Source organism: Molossus molossus, unplaced genomic scaffold (genome assembly GCF_014108415.1).
Source record: "Molossus molossus isolate mMolMol1 unplaced genomic scaffold, mMolMol1.p scaffold_m16_p_4, whole genome shotgun sequence".
NCBI lineage: Eukaryota > Metazoa > Chordata > Mammalia > Chiroptera > Molossidae > Molossus > Molossus molossus.
The window spans coordinates 114,212,843-114,233,911 of record NW_023425377.1 but is presented as its reverse complement, the minus strand read 5'-3'; the positions used below and the strand labels follow the sequence as shown (position 1 = coordinate 114,233,911).

At 42.5% G+C, this 21,069-nt stretch overlaps 1 long non-coding RNA gene and 1 other non-coding gene across 2 annotated transcripts; both read left to right on the top strand.

Moving 5' to 3' along the window:
* The first annotated feature begins 4,046 nt into the window (after window positions 1–4,046).
* LOC118616689 lies at window positions 4,047–4,170 on the top strand. The gene has a single exon (XR_004956667.1). It is a non-coding gene; the product is annotated as a small nucleolar RNA SNORA19 (small nucleolar RNA).
* A 3,160-nt stretch (window positions 4,171–7,330) lies between these two features.
* On the top strand, window positions 7,331–10,805 carry LOC118616026. Its single transcript, XR_004956519.1, has 4 exons — window positions 7,331–7,414; window positions 7,559–7,727; window positions 10,303–10,425; window positions 10,510–10,805. It is a non-coding gene; the product is annotated as an uncharacterized LOC118616026 (long non-coding RNA).
* The last annotated feature ends 10,264 nt before the right edge of the window (window positions 10,806–21,069 follow it).

The window sequence follows — 21,069 nt, the reverse complement described above, 5'->3', positions numbered from 1 at the left end:
ATAAAATTTATTTCTTAATAAAATTCAGGATGAGTGCTACAGTAGTTAATTAAAACACAAAGATAAATGTCTTTCATGGGGAAAGATCTGAAATAAATTTCCATATTTGTAATTTGACTAGTTTTCAAGGGCATTTAGCTCTGTTTCTCGCAGGCTACTAAGTTAAAATGAGTTAACAGAATTTTTAAAATTTATTTCCCAGGTCACCTTAAAGATTAGGAAAACAAAACAAAGCCTTATTTTCCCCATTATTTATTTGCTTTCTTCTCTGGAGGTTTTTCCTATTGGCAAGCTAATCAGAGTGGGGGGCATTATTTCAGTTATAGTAAATAATAACAGCCATAAAAACACTAATATTGGCCAGTATCAGCATACTACTATATACTCTCTGTTCATTAATCTTATGGGTTCCATATAATTATCTTCATCTTCACATTGAAGTTCATGTTGAAGGTAAGAGACAAGCCACTTGTTCCAAGTTACACAGTAGACAGACAGCAGAGTTGAAGGTTGAATCCTTTTTCAGAGCCTCTGCTCTTAACCACTACTACTTTTAAGATACAGCCTTGTTTTAACTGTTCTTGTCCAAACATCAGGGATGAAAAGTATTGCTTTCTGCATCAGCTTTGACACCAGCCTCAGGTTCTAGTCCCCCAAATCCATAGGACACTACTGCCACCTTGCAACCCTACTCACCTCTGTTTGGCATCCCTGTTCTGCCCGCAGAGCAGGCAGCATAGCAGATGGCTGAGTGTTTCTGGCCATGTTCCCTATCTCCCTCTTTCCAGACCTTCCCTTCTCCGCTGGTTATCAACATATTCCCCCCACTCCAGCCTGTGGCTCCTGCATCCCGTTCTTCCCGTCTGCTGCACCGTATCTACTGATGACAGACTGCTAAGCAAAGAGAGATAAATTTAAGGCCAAGATAAGAAGTCAATCAATATGGACAGTAATAAAGTCACAGGAAGACCATAATTAAAATGTGAATACCAGACAGAAAAGGATGGAATAAATGGGAAGAGGAGTTGAGAGTTTTAAAATACTGTAAATCTACATGAAAGACTGTCCACTTCCCTAATGCGAAGGAGAGAGGGACATAAAAATAGTTTCATGGTTAAAGTTAATATTCAAGAGTCCATGAATAGGTATAGTAATTGATAATATCTGTACTTATATTACATGTGGTCAGAGGCCTAAGTTCCCACAACATGCTTTTAAAATTTAAACATCTTAAACAGTGTTGACTGAATGTGTACTTTTTTTTATCTTTTAATTCTCAGAACAACCCAGTTAGGAAGGTATTATTATCTTTGCTGGCTCCAGACTCTGTGCTCTTCACAGGCTGCTCAGCTTCCACCTGCTCCTCCTCCTCATTGTGGCCTCCAGGGTTGAGAGCGTGCCCAGGCCAGCTTCTCCCTGTCCTGTGCTCTCCTTATGATTGGGCCAATGCCTTTGACATGTGATTTGAGGTCCCTGAAGGAGTCTAGTCACAACTCAACAAGCCTGAAAGTGGCTTCTATTCTGCTAGTAGAGAATTTCAGAGCCCACTTACAAAGTGCATTTTTATTTGGTTACATGGGTGGAGAAATAAAATGAATATGTTAACAAGGATTAATTTTGTTACCACCCAGTGTGACTGAGTGGAGACTGGGTCATTTTGTGACCAGTGCAAACAAGAGAAGTAAGCTTCCACAGATGGGAGAAGCAAGGTTGGAGTCCCCAATCTTTAGCCTTTAGTCTCTTAGAGCTGTCAGGAATATTATATATTTACTCTAACCTGATTATCCTACAGTTGAGGACACTGAGGCCTAAAAAGTAACTTGCTTTTGTTAATATGACTAAACCGAGTTGGAATTTGAATCCACAGGTTTTCTTATTTTTACAAACTCCCTTTTTGAGGTCACTGAGATAAGAACTGGAGAAGAGGAAGGTCTTTGGAAAATTTGATGCCCTTTAGTCTAGTGGAAGGAGTTTAGCAACAACAAACTCCCTTTAATTGACTAGATAGGGCCCCTGCTGGAGAGGGAAGGACTGAATGAGCTGGAGGGCAAGAAGCCAGGTCCAGAATGACAGAAACAGGCCTGTACCTAGTGAGCAGGAACAGAGTAGGGAAATCAGGGAGCTTAGGCAAATCATAGGAAAGAGCTAAAATTGGTTAGGCAAACTGTGGACTCAGGCAGAGACTTGACAGTTTTATCTGTAGCTAACCATAACCCTATGTTCGAGATTATTTTGGTTTTCAGTTTTTCCTTTGAATGTGCTATATATTTTTATAAGGTGATTTACGTTTATTATAAGCCAATTTGGGTATTTTTCCAACACTTGTGTGATGGATAACAACTATTTTTATGTTATTCTATTGAAGTTTTCAGTCTTTAATATATATATATATATATATATATATATATATATATTTTTTTTTTTTTTAATCCTCACCCAAGGATATTTTTTCCATTTTTGTTCAGATAGAGTGGGAAGGAGAGAGAGGGAGAGAAAGAGAAACATCAATGTGAGAGAAACACATCTACTAGTTGCCTCCCGCACTACCCTACCCTGGGCGGGGGACGAACTGCAAGTGAAGTTCACACCCTTGACCAGAATTGAACCGTGGACTCATTGGTCCACGGGCCAATGTTCTAACCGTTGAGCCAAACCGGCCAGGGCAGTCTTTAATATTTTTATTTGCTAGTGGCCCAGAGAGCCCTTCCATCATTAAGGTAATACTTGTGCAGTGAGGCAGGACCTAGATGCTAGAGCAAAGGCATGAAGCCCTAAACTTTCCAATGGCAGCATGTTGAGAAGAGCACGGGACAGGTCTGTGTTAAAGATGCACTTCTGGTTATCAGCCCAACTGGGTAGCATTGAGTATTTTTTTTTTAATATGTTTTTATTGATTTTTTTAGAGAGAGAGGAAGGGAGAAAGAGATAGAAACATCGATGTAAGAGAGAAACACTGATCAGCTGCTTCCTGCATGCTCCCACTGGGGACCGAGCCCAAAACCTGAGCGTGTGCCCCGACCGAGACCCCAACAGGGACCTCTCAGTCCCTGGGACAACACTCAGTCCACGAAGCCACACCGGTGGGGCTAGCACTAAGTCTTTTAGAGTGCAAAATTTCAAATGGCAACAGTAGGTTTTTCTATAAACGGTCTAACTATCTTGAAAGGAGATTAATGACTAATCTACAGGAGTGTAGTGTATGTGACTGACTTTGCGGAACTCTCTACCCACAGAAATATCTTAGCCGAGATCCTGTTTTCCAGTAGCAGGTTTTGGGGATGACTTAAGTGAATGGGATAAAAGGAATGAGAAAGTAAGATAAGAAAGCAAGAGTCTTTTGTCTACTCCAGGTGTGCTAGCTGTTCTTGTGGCAAAAATATTTCAAAGATCTGATTTTCAAAAAAAGGCAAGGCAGTTTCAGTAAATATACATATATTTACCAGGGCCTAAGGTCATTTAGTATGCTAGGTAACAAACTTTCTTTTTAAATTTTAGAACTTATAAAGTTAACATCAGTCTGAAATAATAGTATTAAGAAGGTAGCATATGAAAAATCTTTTTTTTTTTATCCTCACCCGAGGACATTTTTGCATTTATCTTCAGATAGAGCGGGAGGGAGAGAGGGAGGAAGAAAGAGAGAGAAACATCGATGTGAAAGGGACACATCGAGTGGCTGCCACCCACACGGCCCCAACCAGGGCCAGGGGCAAACTGCAACCGAGGTACGTGCCCCTAGCAGGAACCGAGCCCGGGTCTCTCTGGTCTGCGGGCTGACACTCTAACCACTGAGCAAAACCGGCCAGGGCTGAAAAGTCTTCTTGATGAGCTATAAAGAAATAAAATGTTTCTTTAAAAATATTCTTACAGGCCCTGGCAAGTGTACCTCAGTGGTTAGAGTGTCAGCCTAAGGACCAAAGAGTTGCTGGTTGATTCCCGGTCAAGGGCGTGTGCAACTGATCAATGTGTGTCACATAGATCCCCCCCCACTTCCCTCCCCCTCTCTCTAAAAATCAATGGAAAAAATATGTTCGGGTGAGGATTAACAAATACATATGTATATATCCTTACAGAATATGTGAGCAGCGTTATTTCTTATGTGTTAGACAAATAGTTGAAGGTTAATTAGCAGTATAACTAAATCAGAATGCTGCCAGTCTCCTTCAGACAAACAATTAAAAAATAAATATAAATAAATATCCTCACAGATAACAAATGAACTTTGAAATATTATAAGGGAATATAACCTCCCTTATTCAAATATATCAAAGCCTTCAAGGATTAGCCCAAGAAAGAGAATTTCCCGATTAGGAGGGGCAACTGATTTACCTGCTATAGCTCTGAGATTTTAGTCTTTCCCTGTGACTCACACTTTGATTATCACTCCCACCCCCATACTGAGTCATAAAGGGTGAACTGAGTCATACTGAGTGAACATTCTTCTTTTCCTCCCAACTCGAACTTCATCAGCTGTGGAGCTCTCTAGCTTTTCCTTCTGTTCTCATATACTTACATTCCTACTCAGCACCCCTCCAGTTCAACCTCAGTGGGAGCCAACCCTGTTCTCTGCCACCAGGCACTGACTGGTCCTGCCCCAGCACCGTGCTGACGCCATGTGACTTTGTTCTCTTTGGCTCTCACTGACTGATTGCACCAGCAAGGTGCACCTCATCTAAACTGGGCCTATCACAGTTGTTCTCTCGGGAATTTGGAATTGGGACCAACAGGCCATCCATAGCCTCTTCATGTGCCTGGAACCTGTCTGTGCTGCCTGTCGTGAGGGAGCCATAGCTGCCATATGTAAACAGAGCAGGGAAAGCTCTCAGCTGTGGCTCACGCCCAGGGAGGAGCAGAAAATAGAGAGCAAAGGAGAAATGTGTGGGTTCCTGGTAGCCCTCTGGATCCAATCCATTCAAAACGTTCACAGGACCTGACGCTTATACAATGCAAGGACCCTCTATTTAAAAAATAGAGAATTATTGCCCTGGCTGGTTTTCTCCGTGGTTAGAGCATCAGCCTGAGGACCAAAGAGTCTCGGGTTTGATTCCGGTCAAGGGCACGTACTTAGTTGTGGTTCAGTTCCCAGTCCTGGTTGGGGTCATGCGGGAGGCAACCAATGGATATGAGAAGGGGCACATCGATGTTTCTCTCTCTCTCCCTCCCACTCTATCTGAAGATAAATGGAAAAATATCCTCAGGTGAGGATTATTGATACAGAATTAGATATGAATATGCATATTTATTTAGAATGGGAAATCACAAAAATTATAGATGTTTAAAAACTGATCATTACCTCAAATATTATAAAACCCAGAAAAATAAAATGTACTATACTTTTTTATTAAGCAACTGTCTGACATACCTCTAAAATAATTTTCCTAGATTTATTGGACACATACTATCACATTATTTCTTTTTTTTTATTTTTATCCTCACCCAAGGACATTTTTCCATTTCTTGTTCAGGTAGAGTAGGAGGGAGAGAGAGAGAGAGAAGCATCGATGTGAAAGGGACACATCGAGTGGTTACCACCCACACGACCCAACCAGGGCTGGGGACAAACTGCAATTAAGGTACGTGCCCTTAGCGAGAATTCAACCCGGGTCTCTCTGGACCTCAGGCCAACGCTCTAACTGCTGAGCCAAACCGGCCAGGGCACATTATTTCTTAATGTGACGACTTTGCAATATTATTTTCTATGGAGAGAATAGAAAGATAATTAAAATTTTCTTCTAGCTTAGAAAATTAAAGTTTTCTTACTATGGATAATTTAGAATAGTATCTATCAGCCTCACACCCTGTTATTGGTTAATTTCATATAAGTTATTAGGATTGTTTTCAATTTAAGGGAACTTCCCTCATTTTGTCTCTCATGTAGAAGCAGCATGTCAGCACACTCCGATGTTCTTATGCAGTGACCAATCTTAAATATTCTTTGAATCGAAAACATTCATCAATTAGTTTGCTATTGAATGGTCAGTGAGTAGTCATTATGAGTATCATGGCATCTCTATGATGTCACTATTTAATGTCAAATCAGCCACATCTTTTGCTAATGTGTTCATATAATTCACTCTTCTTTGTTAATTGTGGTATGAAATAATCCAGCGATTACTCATTTTCAAATTTATCTTTTTGCTTTTGGCATGATCTGAAATTATGATCTTGAATTATAATTTTTGTTATGACCATCATTTTATCATTTTTGTTTCTTTAATTATCTAAGTATACATATATATAAATTCAGTAGATAAGCTTTTATTTTATTTTTTAATGTTTTTTGTTTATTGGTTTTTAGAGAGGAGGCAGAGAGAGGGAGAGAGAGATCAAAACATTGAAGAGAGAGAAACATCTACATTGATTAGTTGTCTCCTGCACACCCCCTGCTGGGGTTCAAGTCCACAACCAAGGCATGTACCCCAAATGGGAATCGAACCAGCAACCTCTTGGTGCATGGGTCAGTGCTCAACCACTGAGCTATACCAGACAGGCAGTAGATAAACTTTTAAATGATAAAAGGAGGTACCCTCTATATCCATTCAAATCAGGAATCTAGTCTTATTTTCTTGAAATGTTCCAAAGTATCTATTCAAATTACAGCTAAAATGCACTCAAGCTTTATCACCTTTTTTAATGAATATTTTATGTCTTGTTTGTATATAAGTTTTCTTTCTGAATCTTCAAAAAATGTATTTTGAAATCCTCAGCTTGTCATTGTGCCCACAATGCAAAGGCTTGTTATATGTAGATCCTAAAGAGAGATCCAAGTTGGCAAGTGTTTCAATGTTCCATCTAAGGATTAGAAATGGTTAGTCTCTCTAAGACATGAACCTAAAAAGAAAACAAAAGACTGAAGTCATACCCGACTTCAGGTACTGTGGAGTCAGCTTTCCTTGCTTCCAGCCCTGTCCCAAGAGAAAAAATAGCCCGTAGTGGCTGGGACAGGCTCCAGGAGTGAGTAAGTAGAGATACAGTGAGTGATCTCAGTCAGCTGTCATTAAAATGACTGACTTTTACAAATCTTACAAAAACGCTTGACAGTGTGAGTGTATATTGCTAGGGCCTAACCCAGGTTCTCGATAGCAGTCAGTCTAAGTAAGAGGCCCTGAAGTTACATCTCATTAACCTGGGGCCCAGTGCCCACCTGAATCACCTCAGTTCCTTTATAATATGCTCTCCCTTTCATCTTAGGCTACATCAAGATGGTTCCCATTTTTTGCAAACCAAGGTGTCTCATACAAGACTCCATTATATGTTCCCCAGATAACTGCATTAGACCTGTAACTGATATGCTTAACACGACCCTGCTTTCAACTGCTTTTATACCTCCCTGCCAGATTAATCTTCCTAAAGCAGAGCTCAATTGAAGTCTTTACTCTGAACCTCTGAGTAGAAACTCATCAACTTGGCTTTGAAGGTAATGGGATTCAGGGCACATCACCCCAGTATATGGCGCCTTGGCATATTGAATATTTTAAACTGAAGGAGTTTGATAAAACAGCAGAAACAGGAAGGTCACTCTGGCCTCTTCCTCCCACACACCCCATCTTCCCTGACACAGGCCGTAAAACCCTCGTATGAGGGGTGCTCTCTCTGTACCCGGAGGAAAGGAATATCTCATCCGAAGACAAATGGACACCAGGAAGGGTCCTGACAAGCCTTCTGCTCCGCAGCCTATCGTATTCCCCCACGGCTGTCCACCCTTCCTCAAACCAGCACAAAATACTCAGGTCTGTGTTTTGGGTCTTCTTTTCCTTACTAGGGCTCCCATTGTCATGCACAATTTATACTAAATACATCTGTATGCTTTTCTCCCGTTAATCTTTCTTTGTCAATTTACCTTTCAGACCTAGCCAGGCACCCTAAGAGGGCCGAGGAAAACCGTTTCCGCCCCGACAAGGCCCATGTACAGTGGCCCGCCACCTCCTGCCGGGCCTACTTCCCACCGCTTTTCTCCAGGGAGTCCTGGCTCCAGCCACAGCTGGCTCCTCGCCGACCACCCCCTGAGCTTTCCCACCCTGCGTCCCTCCCTGCTCACAGTGCCACTCTCCGGCTGTCAGGGCTACTGTCCTTTAGAGCTTATGTCATCCCTGGCCGCTTTGGCTCAGCAGTTAGAGCGTGGTTCCGCAGACCAACGAGTCCCGGGTTCGATTCCAGCCAAGGGCACGTACCTCAGTTAGGTTTGTCCCTGGCCCTGGTCGGGGTCATGCAGGAGGCAGCCAATTGATGTGTCATCTCTCTCACATTGATGTTTCTTTCTCCCCCCACCCACTCTATCTGAAGAAAAATGGAAAAAGTATCCTCAGGTGAGGATTTAAAAATAATAATAATAATAATAATAATAATTATAGAGACTATGTCAAATAGCCTCCTCCATGAAGTTTCTCCTGACTTCCCAAAGAACCTCCCATCCGCCACACTAAGTGATTTTTGCACTCCTTTGACTCATCAAAGCTTTTTGTTCTTACTTTGCGAATGACACTATCTTTTGCCCTCAGTTATGATCATTGTATACAGCAGCCTTACATCTTACACGGGTTAGGCCCCAAAGTCAGTGAGCAAGTAAGAAAAGAAAAAGTTCGATTCCAAAAAATTTCTGGAAATTTCTTAAGGCACTAATTTAAATATGTTTTTATTGATTTTTTTAGAGAGAGGGGAAGGAAGAAATAGAAACATCGATATGAAAGAGAAACATCAATTGGCTGCCTCCTGCACGCCCCACACTGGGGACTGATGGAGCCTGCAACCCGGTCATGTGTCCTGACTGAAACCTAACCGCAACCTCTCAGTCCATGGGACGATGCTCAATCCACTGAGCCACACCAGCCAGGCAAGAAGGCACCAATTTAGAGAGCAACACAAAAATCTTCCCAGATCAGCTGCACTGTCCTCCAGCATTAAAGACATCACGTGGCACCCCAGACAAAGTGAACTGGCCCACATTATAAGCACTACAGAGTCGTCAAAGCTACAGTCACTCTCCGCTGGATGAAATATCCACACTCTGAGAGTCACAGAACCATGCAGGACAGTTCATACCCCATAATGCATTCTCTCCAAAGCATGTGCCAACTGAGGAGAATGAGCAGAGGACCTGCCTTACCCATTTAAGTTCTCTCAATGCATATGATTGAATTCATGTAAATTAAATGCACATATAATGGAATTGCAGAGTAGGGAAAGTAATTTAAGAGTAGTTAAAATACAGACGCTGGCATTAGACTAGGTATGTTTGGTCCCTGGCTCCATCACTTACTCAATGTGTAATCTTGGCCAAGTTATTTAATCACTTATTTTCTCTACACCTCAGTTTACATCTGCAAAAAGGAATGCTAATAGGGCCTAATTAATAAGCTTGTAAGGATTAATGTATTTAATCTGTAAAATAATATTATATACCTTCTAGGCTTTCAGTGAAAATTAAATCATCTAATATATATAAAGCACTTAAAATAGTGTTCTGGCATGTATTAGTATTCAGTAAATATTAACTGTAGTCTCTCTGTCTCACTTTCTTCATATGCCTGTAAAGCATTAAATGAGAGGCTCTTAGAATAGTGCCTATAAAATAAAGTACTCTATGAGGGTTGGCTATTATTATTCCACTGTTGTGTCTACCCTGTTACAAGTTTCTTGGGGACAGGGACAGGGATACACAACTCTATCCTTGCAGTGACTCAAATAGTGCTGGTACATATGATTCACTCAAAAAATAACCATAAATTCAGATGTTTCTCCCCAAAATATTGAACTACATTGATTTTAATTTTTATAAATTCATAAAGTTCAATCAAAAGAAATGTACATTCATGAATACCTCAATAACTTTCCTACCCTCTAAAGCTGTCTTTACCTTTTTCTGCAAAATTCTTCATTGTAAGAACTCCCCCAGGTGACACCGAATAACTTCCTGAATAAAGAGTTATTCACGTACCAGAGTTGGACTGTTAATTATTTGAGGATTAATGTTGACTTTGGTTGGCTTCCCTGAGTTTTACTAGGGACATTTTTATAGAAACTGGTCTTTAAAAGTAGTAATTCACGATCTGTGGTTTGAAGGTACCTTGGAAATAATGCCAGGACACCAAGAAATATGTAATCCTAGATTTGTAACTGACTGCAACAATTTTGTATCCAACTTTTAAATGAATAACACCAAGTAAGCTCAAAAATTTGGTGACAAATAGTCGACACAATTCCTAGGACGTTAATATGACTACAGTCTATCAGTTAAAAGATTCCATCGTCAGAGATGACACTTTTTCCCTGCGTATGCTTATTTAGGAAGGCTTTCCTGTTTCACAGCTCACATTTTCCGAATGGGCCACATGGAGAGATAGAGACCGGGAAACTCTCAGCACCACCCAGCAACTTTTCTGATCAGCGGGATGACAGAGTTGTCAGCCAGACGGAGCTCCGTTAACCCAGGTAGGTGGCAAATACTCCTTTGTCTTTGTTGAACAAACCCAGAAATGTAATTCTTCCAGCAACTGGTGTGATCATTTCTCTTAGGAATGAAACCCACCTTTGTTGGGAAATTCTGTGATTAGCCTGCTTAGAAGCTGGGACCTAGTGTGAAGAACTGGCCCACCCAGAATAAGGAGAGGAATGTGTTGATTGCCCTGGAGAGGCAAGGGTAGCAGGGCAGCCACTGAGATGATAGAAAGCTGGCTGTGCCCCGTGAGATGCATCCGTCCAGCAATCCCACAAGTCCTTGGGAAAGATCTTAGCCTCACAAAGTGCTTGGCGGGTGTGGAACTCCGGTGGGAAGCTGTGAAGAGATCGTGTGCATCCAATGTCCCTCTCGGCCTGAGGCAGAAACACGGGGTGTCCCGAGGAAACTAACCTCGAGGAATTCTCAGAAATCTCAAAGCAGGACCTGGACTCGCATAGTCCATAAATTAAATAGGTGCTGGCACCAAGTTTTCTTAAATCTCTGAAGGGTGGGGAGGTCCCAGTTCCATCTGGTTTACATTACTAGTAGTATTAGGGTGAAGGTAGCTTATTGTCAAGATTATGAATATTTAAATGAATGGGGGAAAATAAGAAATAAACATTTTTAAACAGTAAAGCATTTTGCTTTCAGAACCAGGCAGACCACTTTCACTATCAAAGCAGAAATAAATCATAAGGAGGAAACTTTCCTGCTGTTAACAATTTTGAGCAAAATGTGGGAAAGTATCTTAAAGGCCTTCAAACAAATATGAATTTTATCCTTTCGAATCTGAAGATTTATTTCTAATCACCATACTTATTTTTAGAATAAGGTTGGCCTTTTTTCTTACTTATAAAGTAGCACAGCTCTGGCGGGTGTGGCTCAGCAGTTGGAGCATCGGCCTGCGGACCAGAGAGTCTCAAGTTCGGTTCCCGCTAGGGGCACATACCAAAAAAAAAAAAAAAAAAAAGCACAAAGCCAGGCTGGTGTGGTGTGGCTCAGTGGCTGAGCGTCTACCTTTGCACCAAGAGGTTGCTGGATCAATTTTCCCAGCCAGGGCACATGCTGGGGTTGCGTGCTCGACCTCCCCAAAGGGGGGTGCAGGAGGCAGCCGATCAATGTCGATGCTTCGATCTCTCTCTCATCGATGTTTCTATCTCTCCTACTCCCTTCCTCTCTCTCTTAAAAAAATAAAAATAAAAACAAACAAACAAAAAAAAGTAGCAAATGGCCATTTTGGAGAAATGTTTTAAGATATGAGAGAGTAAAATCCATACCTTTTAAAATTATAAAGTAAATTGGTCTGTAGCCCCCCTGAAATGCAAAAATCATTTTTAGTAGTATCCCTGGTATAAATAGCATATGCTGAGAGCAAATTAATGCTGAGGGTTATAGAATTGTCATTGTCTCCAGAAAAAAAGAAGAAAAGAAGAACTTTGGACTTCATCCACTGAATTATCAGGACTCTTGATGGCACATGACAAAAACTAACTTGAGCCAGCTTAGTCAAATATGATGATAAATTATTGGCTCACATATCCAAACCATGGGACAGGCAAGGACAATTGTGACAAAGCCACTCATTTTCAAGAAGTTCCCTCTCCATCTTTCTTCTCTGCTTCTCTTGGCAGTTTGGATTTACTCTCTGAAGCCAGCTGGCTGCAGGAGACATTGATTGTGACCTTCAGGCTGTCAGGGAAAGGGAATGTCCTTCTTGAGTTCTTGTGGCTACTCAAAATCGATACAGGGCAGAATAACAGGAGAAAAGTTTGTTACATCTACACGAGAGAATTAAAAGGATAATTCTTCGTGAGAGAAGTGGAACAGTTCATTTATATATCCTTTACATAAAGAAACCTTAAATGTTTTGATTTGTTTGGGATGTGATAAGACAAAGGAGCTTAGGTTTGGGAGTATGTAGTCAGTAAGGAATTGAAGCAGAATGGAAGTGTAAGGCAGTGAATCAGTAAAATTCACAGGGGTTTGTTTATAGAGGCTTCTCAGCTCTGGATCCTCTGTCTCTTGTGATAAGGCTGTCTCTTCCTTAGACCGTTTGCTTGTTAGCCCTTGCATCGGGCTCACTCCACCGAACCAACTCTTAGAAAGGTCCACCTCAACTAAATTTGGAATTTCTTTCATTCTACTCTCCTTTGCTTGGAATAACAGTGTAATTCATCTCTCATGGTTTGGAGTATGTATTTCTTTTTCTTTTTAAAAAAATATTTTTTATTGATTTTTTAGAGAGAGGAAGGGAGAAGGAGAGAGAGATAGAAACATCAATGAGAAAGAACATCAATTGGCCACCTCCTGCATGCCCCTCACTGGGGATTTGAACCACAACCTGGGCATGTGCCCTGACCAGGAATTGAACCAGTGACCTCCTGGTGCATGGGTTAATGCTCTACCACTGAGCCACACCAGCTGGGCTGAATTATGTATTTCTTTATTGGCTTATGAAGAGACATTATCCTGTATGCTTTTGGTTTGTGAAATATTATTAATTATAAATTATAATTCCAGCATTGAATTTGTGTTAAATAAATTATTGGCAAAGCCAATTTCAGTTTCTGAGAATAATTTGCCCGGAAAGAAACACCTGCGCACTCTCTCCCTCTCCATCCCTCTTCACTCTGGTGAGAGTGGTGTTTGACACTCTGACTTAGCGCCCTCTTCTGTTCAAAACTGTCGGTGCACATCCAGGCATTTGTTCTCAAGCAGCCTGAAAGAGCTTGAAACTGTCGGGAGCAAACCTGGTACGTTTGCACACAGGACAAAAATTGTGTAAATGCAAGTTTCTTAGAAATGTGGGGGGAACAAAGAAATTCAAAAGGATATATGAAAATTAGATTTGTCCCACTTTCCTTTTCTAAACTATGCCTAATACCTTTTAATTCCCAACATTTCTGGAAGCATTGGAGATCTTGCTTCCCCGCACGTGTTGTCAGTTTGGCTCAAGTGAACGCATAAAAACTCTCAAATAAATAAATAAATAAATTCTCAACCTTTCTGATTTAGTGAACATCGACACTCTTGTATAAGTCAACAAAACTAAGTTTGGTTGCTTTCTCTTTAGACGGGATATGTTACATATTTTATAACATGAATGCTACAGTTTTTAAAAGTTGTTCTGGCAAAACTATGCCCCTGATGACAGTCCCATCACCTCTTTTACCTGCTGGAGGGATGGAGGGGGACAGAGGACAGCATTCTCTATTCTAATCTCATTATGACTGGGTGGAAGGAAAAAAATGTCAGTTCGGAAGTATTTGAAACAGAGACGCTCAGAGAATGGACAATGGGAATACCATAAAGGCCACCCTGTGAAGGACCACTGAGGGTTCCTTCCCCAACATGAACTTCGACTTCGCTCCTGTGCTCTATGACCCAGACTCAAACGGGCAAAGCCTAGTCCCAGACGCCCAGAACTAACATTCTGCACAGTGAGAAGTGAGAGTAAATTAGCCATAACTTTACAGAGGTTTGAGTTTGCAAAGTGTCCTTGACCTTGACCGCAATGATATCACGTAGCCACCAGTGGAACCAGGTGTGTTGGTTATATCTCATGGTCCCAAAAGTGGCAATTCCTGATGTGATGCTCATGGTTGAGATAAACCGACTTCCTCATGAAATTGTAATTTTTACCAAAATATAAACTTTAAGGTTGCGAAAATGAATGTTAACTAGCTAGTTTGTTGAAGATCAAAGGAATACGCACAGATCACCTCCAATGATAAGATGTGTTACAGGGATATGTGGGAACTGGGGGTACAGGAAGGGAGGTGGCTCTGCAGACCGCCTCCTGCAGCTGCTCCTGCTTCAGGGGGACTATGTGAAAGGTCCCACTAGAATCAGAGCTTGATTCATTCATGGCAGCGATCTTAGCTAAGAAGACGCTCCTTCTCTTTGGTACAGTTCGAATTTATATTTCTCAAGAGATTTTTGAGTTGGTTTATCACCATTTGTTACCCTGAGGCAGAAAGCAGTTATCTCTACCCTCCTGTAGAATAAAAGAATCTGGAAATGCTTTAATTTTGATCACCTCCTCATCTTCTTTACTGTCTCATATGATATTGTGTTCAGAATTTGGGGCCTATATTGTCACTATTTTTGTTATTGCTTTATTTTATTTATTCATTTATTATTTAAATCCTCACCCAAGGATATTTTTTTCTATTTATCTTCAAATTAATAGAAGTGGGAGGGAGGGAGATATATTTTATACACACACACACACACACACACACACACACACACAGAAACATCGATGTGAGAGAGACACATCAACTAGTTGCCTCCTCTGCATGACCCAACCAGAGCCGGGGATGAACCGCAACCGAGGTACGTGCCCTTGAACGGAATTGAACCCAAGACTCTGGTCTGCCGGCTGACGCTCTAACCGCTGAGCCAAACTAGCCAGGGCTTTACTTTATTATTTTAATTTGCATGCAGAAATGTGGGGGGGGGGGGGAAAGCTCGGAGAGCACCTCTATAAACTTCACCTAACTTTATAAATTGTTAATATCTTCTCTCTCCCTCTTTCCCTTAGAGATAGTTCCAAAATACGTGTTTAAAAGAACATTAATTATGTTTTATCCAAAATGTCTAGATATTATATGGCTAGAAGAAGTCTTTCGGGTTTTCCGGTTGGCTGTACTGCCAGAAATGGAAGCCCTACATTTACTAATTTCATTCTTTTCTCAGAACACTACCTACTTTCTTTTTCTTTTCTTTTTTTGTTCAGATAGAGTGGGAGGGAGAGAGAGAGACATCAACGTGAAAGGGACACATCAAGTGGCTGCCTCGCGCACGACCCAACCAGGGCCGAGGACAAACTGCAACCAAGGTACGCACCCTTAGCGGGAACCGAACCCGGGTCTCTCTGGACTGCAGGCCGACGCTCTAACTGCTGAGAAAACCAGCCAGGGCCTAATTTCTTCATGGTTCCACAGAAATAATTGGCTGCAGACCTATTCCTTATAGTAATCTGAAACATAATTAAAATAATTAATAAATTATTTCTTCAAAAACAATAATGGTATTAAGCTTTTTCTACATGTGATTTGGGTGGTAATAGTGTCCTCAGTATTTTACATGTCTATTTATACTTTCTCTATATATTTAATTTTTATGAAAATTCTGCCCCGTGACCTACATTTTGCTTAATTTTTAAAAACAGCCCTGGCCGGTTTGGCTCAGCGGTTAGAGCGTCGGCCTGCGGTCCTGAGAGACCTGGGTTCGGTTCCCGCTAAGGGCACGTACCTCGGTTGCAGTTTGTCCCCGGCCCTGGTCGGTTGTGCGGGTGGCGGCCACTCGATGTGTTCCTTTCACATCGATGTTTCTCTCTCTCTCTCTGTTCCTCTCTCTCCCTCCCACTCTACCTGAACAAAAAATGGAAAAATGTCCTCGGGTGAGGATAAAAAAAAACAAAAAAAACAAAAACAAAAAAACAAAACAAATGTGGGGTATGCTGAACAGGGAAAAAGTAAACAGACACCAAATCGCATCATGCTGTATTTCTCAGACAAGGAAAGGATTCAAGAAGAATTCCAGCCCTGGCCAGTTTTACTCAGTGGTTAGAGCCTCGGCCCTCAGACCAAAGAGTCGCAGGTTCGATTCCTGTCAAGGGCACGTACCTCAGTTGTGGCTCGGTCCAGGGCCCTGGTTGGGGTCGTGCGGGAGGCAACCAATCAATGTGTCTCTTTCACATCAGTGTTTCTCTGTCCCTCTCTCCCTTCCTCCCACTCTGTCTGAAGATAAATGGAAAAATCCCCGGGGTGAGAATTTAAAATACATAAATAAAAGCAGCATTCCAGGGAGAAGGATTTGCATATACAAGAGCCCTGGGAAAGAAAGAAGCAAGGCCCTGGCTGGTTTGGCTCAGGGGTTAGAGCATCATCCCACGGACCAGAGAGGCCCGGTTCGGTTCCCGCTAAGGGCATGTACCTCGGTTGCAGTTTGCCCGCGGCCCAGACCTCTACTTGAAATGGCTGACTTCATTTCAGTCACTGGATCATTTCAGTCACTCGATCTGCAGCGGGAAGAACAGTGTAGAAGGTAGAAGAGTGGGTATGGAAAGACCAGAGAGATTGTTGCAATAGTCCTAGCAAGAAATAATGGCTTGGAATGGGGCAGTAGTGATGGAAAGAAGTAAAAGAGGAAAAGCATAGTTAGAAAATTAGGTCTTGCTAAAGTGATGAGCAAAACATTTTTGAGGGTTCACTCGGTCCTATCACAGGATGGAGAAAATTGGCTGAAAAATACAAAGGTCCCTGCTGTGGAAGCCAAGGAGGTGCATGCTTAGATCTTTTTTGAAGGAACACACTGTTCAGCTGCAAGAAAGTATTCACCTGGGCTTTGAGGCTTAGGCCCCGTTCTTCCTGGGCAGCCCCAGCCAGTGCCTTACATGGCTGATCTTGGTCTGGTCATTTCTGCCCCAAGCGGGACCCCTCGCAGGCAATCTGCTCTGAATGGGTTGGCGGAGACTTTATCAGATCTGTGGTGGCCCCATCCTGCTTCCTCCTCCTTTTCCTTTTCCGCGTGTCAGATCCGCATCATGGTCTGATGCTATCTCTGCCCAGCCCTGTACCCGCCCCTTTCTCTTTCAGAGGTTTTCATCACCAGTAAATCTCCTGGTCTGTCTCACTGTCTGCTTTCCTCCGGACCCTGCTAATGAGGCTAGGCCTATCTGATCCACTGTGACATCATCTCCACAAAGGTCACAACTGCTAAGCCATAAGTCACTAACTGTCCCACTAAGTTTCCTCAGGACACAGGCAAGCAGACTCTCCCATACTTCCGGGAGTCCTGCACCTTGTTTGGGAGCAGGTGTTTGGAGACGCAGGACTCGGAGGGCGAAGAGTGTAGAACTGATGTTCAGGCAGAAGGAACGGCTATGGAAAGAACTAGCCTAGGCTGGATGTAGCTCACTGAGAACGGTGTAATCGATGGGTTTACCACCCATAATAGCATTCGACACTATGTAACCCAGGTTTTGGAAAATGTCCTCTTGAGCTGCACTGGAAGAACCTAGGACCAGAATTCACACCTGTATATGGGAGTAACTTTTTCTCTGACAGATTTTTTTTGAGAAACTATGTTCCCACTCTCACCCAACTTGGGAAAAAGTTGGTTCAGAGACAGAAAAAGAAGCTGAGGACTTAAAGAGGTGGGCTGTGACTCAGCGGAGAGAAGGTCTTCCTCCTCTCCTGGGACTCAGCAGGGGCTGGGGTTCATTGGGTCTGGGTCCTGAGGCAGTGGTATGGAGATCAGAGGGGTGAAGCAGGCTTGGCGGGAGAGCGAGCTGTCCCAGATCAATTACTGTATTGCAGGAGCCAGGCAGGAATCCAGGATGGAGCTGAGCTGTGTTATTTCCTGTGCTGCACTCTCTCTGTGGGCCTCCGGTAAGACCACGGCTGAAGTTGTGTTATGGAGAATAAGTTAAAAGTTGTGCCCACATTTTTGCAAATCTGTGAAAGAAGCACAATATCCAGACTGTACACCCTGTATGTCAGAAGTAGAGGGCCAATCATGATACCTCTGTTTCCTGCCCAAACGTGGAACCAATTGAGAGAGAGAGATGAAAAAGTAAGGCGGCAGGAAAGCAAAAATATCACTTTATTGCTATTAAAGGCAGTTGAAGATGTGGATTAGGTGTGTTAACCAAGTGGGTTTCCTAGTATTTCACCCTGAATTAAACTTACCTACCGGACTATAGGTAGTGTTGGACAACCACACGGAAAATGGAGCAGCGGTGTGTGCCCTGTGGGCAGTCAAAAGTCAACAAGAAAACAAGGAGGAAGAACTTGAACGTGTTCAGCTTCTTCTTCCAAACTCTCCATTCAGATTCCTCCCTCTTCATATGAGGACCAGAAAGTGAAGGGAGCAGAGAGAGGTGTGTTAGACAGGGAGCCAGAGCAAAGGCGGTTTCTCCATCCCCCAAATAGCATGCAACAGTGAGTGTCAAGGCTAATCATTGTGAAAATATTGATTATATGCCCTGGCCGGTTTGGCTCCGTGGTTGGAGCGTCGGCCTGTGGACCAGAGTCCCGGGTTCAGTTCCTGCTAGAGGCATGTACCAAAAAAAAAATCTTGATTATAACAGCACAATTTGGTGCTTTGAAATGAAGACCAAAGAAAGAAATATGTTAACATTTATTAATTATGATTGTCTTTATTGTATGTATACTCATCAATAGACCACTCAGACATGCACTAATAATTAAATTCATTTATCTGTAATATTTTATTAATTTTAGTCATATTAAAAAGATAAAACTTTACACATATTTTAATTTTATTATTCCAAAGGTATGTTTCACAAGGTTGGAGGATGGATTTACAATCTCTACATATGCAGACATATGGTGTGTGGGCCTCCATTTCAATTCTTGTGCTATGTTGCAGCCCTGCTGGGCAAGGGATGGTGGATGAAGGCTCTCCTGGTCACGTAGAAATGCTTTTGGACTGGGCTAAGAGAGAGAATGAACCTAGTCCTTGCATTTTTGAAGAAATAAATAAAATCTACTGTGTGGAACTTGGCCATTCACATATGTCAGCACTGAGTGGGGCATAAGCATTCCCAACCCCCACAACATCCCTGGAGTTCTACTCTGGCGGTCAGGGCAAGTCAGCAGGAGCCTCGGATGGGAGAGATGTCATTCAGAGCAGTGTTAAGTGATCCACGTGGCCTCCAGCAGGACCCCACATAAGCTGTAGGGGATGGAGGCCCAGTCTGACCCTTTGGAAAGAAAAATGACAAAACCTAAGCATACTTGAGTATCCAGCTTCAATAAGTTAGTCGTCAGGAAAGAGTCCACTTCTGGCAGAGGGTCCTGTGTCTACAGCTGACAGCGCAGAAGTGTAGACCCACACACCCTGGGCAAGCACAGCGGGGTTGGGAAGGGTGCAGCTCAGAGGTAAGTACTAGAGCCCCGGAGCTCACTGAGGCAGTGTGGCAGTGGCAGGACTACAGGACTGATGACAGTAGAGTTCATCCCAGACACCATCTGTGGGTGAAAGTAGGCTCCAGATGTATCACCTGTCTTGGTCAGGACAGTCTCCAGAACTGGGAAGTCCATGGTTACAGCACTGAGCCTGGAGAAGCAGGAACTGTCAGGCTTCAGGAGCTGGCGGGGAGAGGCTGTTTTGACGAGGACACCTTGCAGCACCCATCACGTACAGCATTCAGCTTTCCCACTTCTACAAAACGTCACTATTTTTAAAGTTTCTTTTTCCTTTTTTTTATTTATTAATTTGAGAGAGAGAGAAACATCGATTTGCTGTTCCACTTACCTATGCAGTCATTGGTTGATTCTTGTATGTGCCCTGACTGGGGGTCAAACTTGCAACCTTGGCTTATCAGGACCATGCTCTAACCAAGGAGGTCTAATCTGGCAGGCGGGGCGTGCCCGGCCAGAGCTATAAAACATTACTTTTGAGCAGAAACAAATAAATTCTGGTTTGTGTTTTTAAAATGCAAATATTTTTAAATACTCGGGTTGCCGAGTGACAGGATGCTGCAAGGGTTGAAGCAGGGTGACTGGTCAGAAGACCGTAACCGTGGTCTCCGTTGCGACCAGCGCACAGTGCTGTCTTGAGCTAGAGAGGCGATACTGGAGGTGGAAGTGAGTGGGATGATCTGGTAGAGTAGAGTAGAGGAAATTATAATGAGAGAAAGATGAGAAAATTACCACAGCAAAATCCTTAGGAGGAAGGGAGGGGAAAACAGTGAATCAGGGAAGGGCTGGCTTGGGTGTTTACTGTACTAGGAATGAAGGCAGACCACGTGGAACAGAGGATATGTAAGAGTCATTCAACTCCTACTATGTACCAGGACTGTTCTAAGGAGATCCATGCACCTTAGTTCTCTCATTCCCGTTAAGAACTCCATGAGACAGGTCTTAGCATCCTCCTCAACTTACAGAAGATGAAACTCAGACACTGAGTGGGTAACTTGCCTCAGCTCCCATAACTAGCAAGTGGCAGAGTGGAGATTTGAGCTTGGGCAGCTGGCAGACTTGAACTTGGGCAGCTGGGCACACGCCTTGAACTTTTAACACCATACTAAATCCCTCCACATGAGGACGCTGGTAGATTTGATGGTGGGAAGAATTGCAGAAAATGATAAAGTATACCTCCCATGAAATTTGCTTTATAAAGAGCGTCCAATAAACAAAAAGGAAACATCTCTCATCTGAAATTTCCAAATGTAATATGCCTCTCATTTTGGAGCATGTGAAGAATCTGGGGTGCGTTCAGACTAACAAGCACACTTCCTTTTCCGTCCTGGCCGCTAGAGGGAAGAGCGGAATGTCAAAACACTTAGACATCTTCCAGATTCTCAGTGGCTGATAACTGCTGTGAGTTTTTTCCCTAACATTAGCAGTACTTTAAAACTTTTGTATTTTTCACTTGTGAGGGATTTTTTTTTTCAAATAAAACTCACTAAGCATCCATAAACATTTTTATGTACTTTCTAAAAATAAATTAAGCTAAATGAAAATAGACACAGAGACCACATAGTGCATGATGCCATTTATATGAAACATCTAGAAAAGGCAAAGCTCTAATCACAGAAAGCAGATAGTACTTGCCCTGGGTAAGGGCTCAGGGGATGGGCGTGGCAGTAAATGTGCATG